We start from the raw sequence: 11,107 nt of genomic DNA on the forward strand, positions 1-11,107 counted from the left end.
GCATTACAGGAGATAACACTAAGACCGAGGGGTCTTAGAGAGCCCTCTAGCGGGGCGAATAGAGCTAGATCGAGCCTTGGGAAAGCTAGATCGAGCAGGACTGAAGCTAAAGGATAGACCGAGAGGTCTGTCTGGTCCTCCTAGAGAGGCCAAGAGAAAGTACGAGAAGCCAACTAAAGCTTGATCGGGCCTTCAGCAAGCACGACCGAGCTGTACCGGAGCTAACACTAAGACCGAGGGGTCTTAGAGAGCCCTCTAGCGGGGCGAATAGAGCTAGATCGAGCCTTGGGAAAGCTAGATCGAGCAGGACTGAAGCTAAACGATAGACCGAGAGGTCTGTCTGGTCCTCCTAGAGAGGCCAAGAGAAAAAACGAGAAGCTAACTAAAGCTTGATCGGGCCTTCAGCAAGCACGACCGAGCTGTACCGGAGCTAACACTAAGACCGAGGGGTCTTAGAGAGCCCTCTAGCGGGGCGAATAGAGCTTGATCAAGCCTTGGGCAAGCTAGATCGAGCAGGACTGAAGCTAAGCAAGAGACCGAGAGGTCTGTCTGGTCCTCCTAGAGAGGCCAAGAGAAAGTACGAGAAGCCAACTAAAGCTTGATCGGGCCTTCAGCAAGCACGACCGAGCTGTACCGGAGCTAACACTAAGACCGAGGGGTCTTAGAGAGCCCTCTAGCGGGGCGAATAGAGCTAGATCGAGCCTTGGGAAAGCTAGATCGAGCAGGACTGAAGCTAAACGATAGACCGAGAGGTCTGTCTGGTCCTCCTAGAGAGGCCAAGAGAAAGTACGAGAAGCTAACTAAAGCTTGATCGCGCCTTCAGCAAGCACGATTGAGCAAGACCGGAGCTAACACTAAGACCGAAGTGTCTTAGAGAGCCCTCTGGTGGGGCGAATAGAGCTAGATCGAGCCTTGGGAAAGCTAGATCGAGTAAGATTGAAGCTGAAAGAGTGTCAGAGGAGCAAATGAACCTCCAAAAAGTGAAAATCAAATTTTAGAAAAAACACAAGTTAAATACTGCATGGACAGTATTTCTATGTGTGGGGCATTATTAGGGGGAGGTGTCTTGTCAAAATATGGCTGGACTAAAGACCTCAACCCGGATAGGGTGGAAGGCCCCATGATCGGTCTGTTACTAATCGGTGACCGATAAAGACCTGACCAAGGCCTGTAGTAAGCTTGGTTAGGCATTACAGGAGTTAACACTAAGACCGAGGGGTCTTAGAGAGCCCTCTAGCGGGGCGAATAGAGCTAGATCGAGCCTTGGGAAAGCTAGATCGAGCAGGACTGAAGCTAAGCAAGAGACCGAAAGGTCTGTCTGGTCCTCCTAGAGAGGCCAAGAGAAAGTACGAGAAGCTAACTAAAGCTTGATCAGGCCTTCAGCAAGCACGACCGAGCTGTACCGGAGCTAACACTAAGACCGAGGGGTCTTAGAGAGCCCTCTAGCAGGGCGAATAGATCTAGATCGAGCCTTGGGAAAGCTAGATCGAGCAGGACTGAAGCTAAACGATAGACCGAGAGGTCTGTCTGGTCCTCCTAGAGAGGCCAAGAGAAAGTACGAGAAGCTAACTAAAGCTTGATCGGGCCTTCAGCAAGCACGACCGAGCTGTACCGGAGCTAACACTAAGACCGAGGGGTCTTAGAGAGCCCTCTAGCAGGGCGAATAGAGCTAGATCGAGCCTTGGGAAAGCTAGATCAAGCAGGACTGAAGCTAAACGATAGACCGAGAGGTCTGTCTGGTCCTCCTAGAGAGGCCAAGAGAAAGTACGAGAATCTAACTAAAGCTTGATCGGGCCTTCAGCAAGCACGACCGAGCTGTACCGGAGCTAACACTAAGACCGAGGGGTCTTAGAGAGCCCTCTAGCAGGGCGAATAGAGCTAGATCGAGCCTTGGGAAAGCTAGATCGAGCAGGACTGAAGCTAAACGATAGACCGAGAGGTCTGTCTGGTCCTCCTAGAGAGGCCAAGAGGAAGTACGAGAAGCTAACTAAAGCTTGATCGCGCCTTCAGCAAGCACGATTGAGCAAGACCGGAGCTAACACTAAGACCGAAGTGTCTTAGAGAGCCCTCTAGTGGGGCGAATAGAGCTAGATCGAGCCTTGGGAAAGCTAGATCGAGTAAGATTGAAGCTGAAAGAGTGTCAGAGGAGCAAATGAACCTCCAAAAAGTGAAAATCAAATTTTAGAAAAAAACACAAGTTAAATACTGCATGGACAGTAATTCTATGTGTGGGGCATTATTAGGGAGAGGTGTCTTGTCAAAATATGGCTGGACTAAAGACCTCAACCCGGATAGGGTGGAAGGCCCTATGATTGGTCTGTTACTAATCGGTGACCGATAAAGACCTGACCAAGGCCTGTAGTAAGCTTGGTTAGGCATTACAGAAGATAACACTAAGACCGAGGGGTCTTAGAGAGCCCTCTAGCGGGGCGAATAGAGCTTGATCAAGCCTTGGGCAAGCTAGATCGAGCAGGACTGAAGCTAAACGATAGACCGAGAGGTCTGTCTGGTCCTCCTAGAGAGGCCAAGAGAAAGTACGAGAATCTAACTAAAGCTGGGTCGGGCCTTCAGCAAGCACGACCGAGCAGTACCGGAGCTAACACTAAGACCGAGGGGTCTTAGAGAGCCCTCTAGTGGGGCGAATAGAGCTAGATCGAGCCTTGGGAAAGCTAGATCGAGCAGGACTGAAGCTAAACGATAAACCGAAAGGTCTGACGGGTCCTCATAAGAGGCATGGAGAAAGATCTGATACTAAAGTACCTCTCGGAAGTAATAAAATATGCCTGATGAAGCCGGGTATGATGTTTGTTGTTTGATGGCATTCATCGATTAGGTCTGGTGGATTCCCCATTACTCCGAGTGGTACTAGTAGAGGCTCCTACAGGGGTGAGCAAAGCGAGATCAAGCCTTAGGCAAGCTAGATCGAGCAGAACTGAAGCTGAAAAGCAAAATAAATGACAGGTCTGTCCAAATCAATAAACTTGAAATCCAGTGTGGTCACCACGGGTCACGAGGTGAATTCCTAGCGATTGTCTGCTGAACGTATAGGAAGGCCCGAAACGAACGATAATTTCATTGCACAGTGGAGATACTATACGTTCAGGAGTAGCATACATCGGGTTTGATCTATGATCATGTCTGGTCTCCGAGGATCCACCGGGTTACCAACTGGCACCGCTGTACTGGGTGTAAAACTGGGCCACCTGAAGTCCCGGGTGTAAAACTAGGTGCCTCTGTGCCAAAGTAGCGGCTTGCGTAGTGCATTATGCCTCCGGCTTGCGAAATGGTTATAAGCAATAACAACAGGACGCCGCGGGGTGTTCACTTAAAGGAGTAACGTTCTCTCAAGGGAGGGGATCTAAAAATCTTGATAAAACATTTATTCTATGCAAAATTTGTGCGCAAATTTTGCAAAGTAAAAAGCTGCACTGTAGCAAATTCTATGTGTGTAGCATTATTAGGGAAGTGTTGTTTGATGGCACCTCTCTACTTGATGCACCAAAGAACTACCTTGATGGCTCATGACCGCTGGTAATCTGTCGTCGCTAGTAGTTCGGAACTGAGAACAAATATGTTCGCAAATTACAACAATTATACAGCATATTGCTGAATAAAGCAGAACCGAATAATACTCAGTGACTTTACACCAAGACTGACTAATGTCTGGATTGTATCGTCCTACTCGAGTAAGGCGAAGAAAAGCTAGAAAGATACGCTTTTCACAAAGCAGGCTTAATGCATGCAAACCAAGGAGGAAGGAGTGATGCCCCTCCTTATAATAAGCAGAACCAAATAAAGAACAGACAGCATCATCTGTACAGTGACCAAGAAGAGGTGAAACTTCTGTATGTGAAAAGGCAATTTGAGCGAGATTTATTAGCAGACTAGTATTATGTTGTTTCTAGTAGGCGAAAGCCGAAACATCAACATGTGAAAATCTGATATTAAATCCTCAATCATTTTCCCTAGTATTATACAGCTATGAGTAACCTTAATTGGACACGGCAATTATTGCTGACCGGTGAAACTTTCGCATGGGAAAGACACACACACTTCTTGACAAAGCAATAAGTATTATGCTGTTTCTAGTACGCGAAAGCAGAAACATCAGCATGTGAAAGTTGTGAAGTTGAAGAATTTTTGTGTTGAGTACGATGTTGTTACTAGTAACCATGTCGACAGCTGAGAACTGTTCTCTAACCAATAGAAGGTGAAACTTCTGTATGTGAAAAGGCAATTTGAGCGAGATTTCTTAGCAGACTAGTATTATGTTGTTTCTAGTAGGCGAAAGCCGAAACATCAACATGTGAAAATCTGATATTAAATCCTCAATCATTTTCCCTAGTATTATACAGCTACTAGTAGCCGTAATTGGTCAGGGAAACATTGTTGACCGGTGAAACTTCACATGGGAAAGACACACAAATTACTTGACAAAACAATAAGTATTATGCTGTTTCTAGTATGCGAAAGCAGAAACATCAGCATGTGAAAGTTGTGAAGTTGAAAAGTTTTTGTGTTGAGTACGGTGTTGTTACTAGTAACCATGTCGACAGCTGGAAAGCTGTTCTCTAACCAATAAAAGGTAAAACTTCTGTATCTGAAGAGGCGGCGTGATTGAGATTTTTAACAGACTAGTATTATGTTGTTTCTAGTAGGCGAGAGCCGAAACATCGACATGTGAACATCTGGTTTTTAAATCATGAGTCAATTCTCCCTAGTATGATACAGTTGTTAGCCGGTATTGGTAACAGTAGAACAGAGATTTGGAGGGCAAAACCTGCTCATGGGAAATGCTCACAGAGCGCTATCTACCAGTACACATAGTATTATGCTGTTTCTAGTACGCGCGAGCCGAAACATCAGCATGTGAAATGTGTAATCGTGGGTAACTCTAAGTGTGTAGAGTACTGTGTAGTAACTAGTAGCCATGCCAAAGCATGCATTGAAACTCTTCGTGATTTAAAAAGCTCAAAGCAAGATTGACGAGGCCGCAAGGCTATGTCTTTCTAAATTCGAACAAATCGAAAGATTGTTCAAAGTACAATTAAACTGATTGATCCTGTCAGTTGCCATATGCTTGTCTGAAAGACTAAGCCATGCATGTGCAAGCGAAGCTTGAAAAAGTGGAACCGCGAATGGCTCATTAAATCAGTTACTATCTATTAGTTGATTTGCAAGCTAAATGAATAACTGCGGTAACCCTGCAGCTAATGCATGCTGATTGTCCGACACTGTCGGAGACTTTTACAAGACTACACCGGGTGATTTGCTAAGTACAGACACATCCCGTGATGAGTCCTAGTAACTGAAAGATCCCAGATAGCTTCGGCTTGGGGACGGAACTTCCGAATTTCTGACCTATCAACCTATGATGGTAGTGTAACGGACTACCATGGTTGTGACGGGTAACGGGGAATCAGGGTTCGATTCCGGAGAGGGAGCCTTAGAAACGGCTACCACATCCAAGGAAGGCAGCAGGCACGCAAATTACCCACTCTCCGCACGAGGAGGTAGTGACTAGAAATAATGATATGAACCTTTATGGTTTGTAATCAGAATGGAATGGACTTAAAAGCTCCATTGATGAACGAGTAGAGGGCAAGTCTGGTGCCAGCAGCCGCGGTAATACCAGCCTCTACAAGCGTATGCAATAGTTGCTGCGTTTAAAAAGCTCATAGTTGGATCTGTTTGAGTAGAACGGCAACATGGTCTTCAGTTAAATCTGTTGACTCGTTCCGCTCATCCTTCGCATCGAAGAAATAGTTTGCACTTAAATGTGACGAACTGTGGAAACGGTGTTTTCACCCTGAGAAAATTAGAGTGTTCAAAGCATCCTTTGGGATCGAATAATAAAGCATGGAATAATGGAGAATGACCCGCTACTCGATTGATGCCGGTTGGCTGAGTGCGGTAATGATTGAAAGGAACAGACGGGGGCATTTGTATTGCTACGTTAGAGGTGAAATTCTTGGATCGTGGCAAGACAAACTACTGCGAAAGCATTTGCCAAGAATGTTTTCATTAATCAAGAACGAAAGTCAGAGTATTGAAGAGGATTAGATACCCTCGTAATTCTGACCATAAACTATACCAACCTACAATTTGTCAAAGTCGATCTTGACTTGGCAAGAGATTAACCGGGAAACCAAAGTTTATTGGTTCCGGGGGAAGTATGGTTGCAAAATCGAAACTTAAAGGAATTGACGGAAGGGCACCACCAGGAGTGGAGCCTGCGGCTTAATTTGACTCAACACGGGAAAACTCACCCGGTCCAGACATCTTAAGGATTGACAGATTGAATATCTTTCATGATTATATGGGCGGTGGTGCATGGCCGTTCTTAGTTAGTGGAGTGATCTGTCTGGTTAATTCCGATAACGAACGAGATCTTCTCCATCTAAATAATGAAATTCACTATATGTGAATTCAAACACTTCTTAGAGGAACTATGCGGAATTAAATACCGCAGATGAAGTGAGGCTATAACAGGTCTGTGATGCCCTTAGATGTTCTGGACTGCACGCGCGCTACACTGTGTACTTTTAGATTGAGTACTCAGCCCTTGGTCCGAAATGGACTGGGCAATCAGAGAAAAGTACAGCGCTTCAAGGGGATCGTCTGTTGTAACTTGCAGACGTGAACCAGGAATTCCTGGTACTTATGAGTCAACAACTCATAGGGATTACGTCCCTGCCCTTTGTACACACCGCCCGTCGCTACTACTGATTGGATAGTTAAGCAAGAATTGCAAATTCCTACTGTTGGGACTTCGGTCTCCGGCAACGGGATGAAGCGGATCGAGCTTAATTGTCTAGAGGAAGTAAAAGTCGTAACAAGGTTTCCGTAGGGGAACCTGCGGAAGGATCAGTGATTGATTCCTTCGGGCATGGCTGCTGGTAGAGGCCATGTCTGTAGTGCGCATGACGCTCTGTCGCTAGAGAATGCTTGGCAACCAATCTCGAATTATGTATCGAGCTCAAAAACTACTTGTGTGGATACATAGTTCAGCAGTCATGGCAAGGGACTGCTTAAAGGGAGACTAGTTAGCAAAAGCAGCCTAGCAGAACTGCAGCTATCTAGATCTCAGAAGCTGGGTTATAGAAGCCCAGCTATAGACTTGTGAATGAGAAAGGCCTAAAAAGGTCCACAAGTCGCGTGGTTAGAACCGACACGCAAAAATCCCAGCGAGTGACAGAGCGTTGCGCTGTTCAGTGGGAAAGAGTTGAGCTACTCGGGGCGCCCACTGAACTTGCTCCGAGCCAAAGGCTCGAAAAAACACAGCTTAGCCTCAGATCCTTTACATAGAAGGCTAGCTAAAATAAACTTACCTTGGACGAGGGTAAAGTTTAGTCAGTTCTTAGGGGAGAGTAATCCACAGCTTCTCGCCCTCTGAACATTCTCCCAGATATGTAGGTCTGGGAGAGTCTCCTCCTGTTCTTCGGAATCTGGAGGTAGACAAAGACAGTACGATACGATCTTGCATCGGGATGACTAACCGATAATGATCATAATCTGACAATTTTTCCGGCTTGAGGCACCGGAGTCAGATTAAAGACACATACTGAACTAAAGGCGTATGTGCAAAGCTTGTCGGAGTGTAGAGAGTCAAGCTGAGTTGACTCGTCACGTGGTGATGACAACAGCCATGTGCAAAACACTCACAACTTTATCGTCTATGTGGAAAAGGTTGCTAACAGCGCTCTCTATGAGAGGCCCTCGCATATAACTATACGAGGAAAAGGCGATAGAGTTGTTTGAATGTGGGGCAGGTTCATCGACAAGCTAAGTTGATCACATTCTTGTTGTGGCATCCTACTAGAATTGGTCACGGTCTGCACCAACTCTCCCCAAGTTGGCCAGACTTAAAACTAGAAATAAGGTTTGCAGCTATGTGAACCTAGAAACTGTAAAGGAGTTGAAAGAACTTAAAGGAATTGAAAGAGGCCTTGAGGTATATCCTCTTGGTAAAGACCCACAAAAGCTCACAAAAGTGGCTTCGAAGGGCAAAACTGGTTCATCCAAAACAATTGGAGAGCTTAAAGCAGAACCAATTCGAATGAAACACTATTGGTGAAACTTCATCATGAGAACGTCACAAGCTGATCACGCTCTATGATATGACTAGTATTATGTTGCTTCTAGTAGGCTAAGCGCAAGCCGAAACATCAACATGTGAAAGTCGTAGAATTTTGCAATCAAACTGTGGCTAGTACTGTGATGTTACTAGTAACCTGGTGTTCCGTCATATGGCCAAGAGAGCATTTGAAGGCGAAACTTCTGCATGGGAAAGCTGCATCATGATCAAAATTTTATATCGAGTATTATGTTGACGTTAGTAGGCCTTGGCCGAAAACGCAGCATGTGAAAGGTATAGATAAAAGTTATTGTTGCAGTCAGTACTGTGTAGTTACTAGTAGCTGGATTTAAGCTCAAAATGAGACACTGTTGGTGAAACTTCATCATGAGAATGTCACAAGCTGATCAAGCTCTATGATATGACTAGTATTATGTTGCTTCTAGTAGGCTAAGCGCAAGCCGAAACATCAACATGTGAAAGTCGTAGAATTTTGCGATCAAATTGTGGCTAGTACTGTGATGTTACTAGTAACCTTGTGTTACGTCATATGGCCAAGAGAGCATTTGAAGGCGAAACTTCTGCATGGGGAAGCTGCATCATGAACAAAAGTTTATATCGAGTATTATGTTGACATTAGTAGGCCCTGGCCGAAAGCGCAGCATGTGAAAGGTATAGATAAAAGTTATCGTTGCAGTCAGTACTGTGTAGTTACTAGTAGCTGGATTTAAGCTCGAAATGAGACACTGTTGGTGAAACTTCATCATGAGAACGTCACAAGCTGATCACGCTCCATGATATGACTAGTATTATGTTGCTTCTAGTAGGCTAAGCGCAAGCCGAAACATCAACATGTGAAAGTCGTAGAATTTTGCGATCAAATTGTGGCTAGTACTGTGATGTTACTAGTAACCTTGTGTTACGTCATATGGCCAAGAGAGCATTTGAAGGCGAAACTTCTGCATGGGGAAGCTGCATCATGAACAAAAGTTTATATCGAGTATTATGTTGACGTTAGTAGGCCCTGGCCGAAAGCGCAGCATGTGAAAGGTATAGATAAAAGTTAGCGTTGCAGTCAGTACTGTGTAGTTACTAGTAGCTGGATTTAAGCTCGAAATGAGACACTGTTGGTGAAACTTCATCATGAGAACGTCACAAGCTGATCACGCTCTATGATATGACTAGTATTATGTTGCTTCTAGTAGGCTAAGCGCAAGCCGAAACATCAACATGTGAAAGTCGTAGAATTTTGCAATCAAACTGTGGCTAGTACTGTGATGTTACTAGTAACCTTTTCTTACGTCATATGGCCAAGAGAGCATTTGAAGGCGAAACTTCTGCATGGGGAAGCTGCATCATGAACAAAAGTTTATATCGAGTATTATGTTGACGTTAGTAGGCCCTGGCCGAAAGCGCAGCATGTGAAAGGTATAGATAAAAGTTATCGTTGCAGTCAGTACTGTGTAGTTACTAGTAGCTGGATTTAAGCTCGAAGTGAGACACTGTTGGTGAAACTTCATCATGAGAACGTCACAAGCTGATCACGCTCTATGATATGACTAGTATTATGTTGCTTATAGTAGGCTAAGCGCAAGCCGAAACATCAACATGTGAAAGTCGTAGAATTTTGCGATCAAACTGTGGCTAGTACTTTGATGATGCTTGTAGCCAACCGAATTGGTTGAAAAGCCCAATAAGTAAGCTAACTTGGGAGAGCTTGTTGGAAACCAAATGCTACTAGATTGGTCCAAATACATCCTTCAACAGGGGATCACTTGGCTCGCTTTACGAAGAGGAGCACAGCTATATGTGTTAATTCGGTATGAATCGCAAGATTTGTTTACCGACCTCTCTAACGCAAAAGGCGGTCTCGGCTTCGGCTGTTGACTGCGTCCGATTCAGGGTTAAATAACTCTCGATTGAACACATTGATGTTCTATTGTTGGTGCTTCCAATAAAATTGGAACACTTAAAGCAGAACCGATTCAAATAATAGCATTCTGATCAATGATTGCATTCCTTGATCAAGAACTGCTGGAGTCATTGTGATGGCGAATTTTCTTCATAAGAAAATTGCAAAGAGACGGAACTTAATGAGACTAGTATTATGTTGTTTCTAGTAAGCGGAAGCTGAAACAGCAACATGTGAAAATCAAGTTTTGTTCAATGATCTCGAGGCGATAAGTACTATGAAGCAACTAGTAGCCTAAGCATGACTCAGATTTGAGACAGTCAAAAAGACTGGCGAAACTTCTTCACATGAAAGTTACATAGAGAACTACAAATGTATACAGCGAGTATTATGTTGTTTCTAGTAGGCGAAAGCTGAAACATCAACATGTGAAAGTTGTCTGCAAACTGTAGAACGATATGTGATTAGTACTGTGCTGTTACTAGTAGCCAGTCTGACTGTAGAAGCCAAGACAAAGGGAAACTAATGCATCTGAAAAGGACAAGTTATGGAAAGGTATGCACGATAAGTATTATGTTGTTTCTAGTAAGCGGCAGCTGAAACATCAACATGTGAACGTCGTTGTGTACAGTAACCTAGAACTATATAGTCCTTAGTAACGTGCATTTACTAGTACCTGTAATTGGTATTCAGACTCAGGCAGTTTGGAATAGTTTGGCAAAGATGCACCAGAGAAAACTGGGATTTGATACAGAAATTGTTGAATACAAGTATTATGCTGCTTCTAGTAGGTTGAATCCGAAACATCAGCATGTGAAAATTGAAAACATTTCTGGTTCGAATTGTCACAAGTATTTGGTGATCTGAGTAGCCAAACTCACTACAACGCCAATTGAAGGCAAAAATTCTCAACGGGAAAAGCTATTCTCATTGAATGAGCTAACAAGACGAGTATTATGTTGCTTCTAGTAGGCGAAAGCCAAAACATCAACATGTGAAAGTCTTGCTGAACAAATTTAATGTTGTTGAGCTCAGTACCGTGTGAATTAGTAGCCATAATTGGCGAGCGAAAATTGAACTGGCGAAACTTCGTCTTTGGAAAATTGCAGATGCCGAGC

General features: G+C 44.3%; 1 pseudogene; it reads left to right on the top strand.

The window, feature by feature from the left end:
- Positions 1 to 9,832: 9,832 nt before the first annotated feature.
- Positions 9,833 to 9,984, top strand: LOC142356776 (5.8S ribosomal RNA; annotated as a pseudogene).
- Positions 9,985 to 11,107: the final 1,123 nt, after the last annotated feature.

This window comes from Convolutriloba macropyga, unplaced genomic scaffold, assembly GCF_964194025.1.
Source record: "Convolutriloba macropyga unplaced genomic scaffold, txConMacr16.3 SCAFFOLD_3416, whole genome shotgun sequence".
NCBI classification, from domain to species: Eukaryota; Metazoa; Xenacoelomorpha; order Acoela; family Convolutidae; genus Convolutriloba; species Convolutriloba macropyga.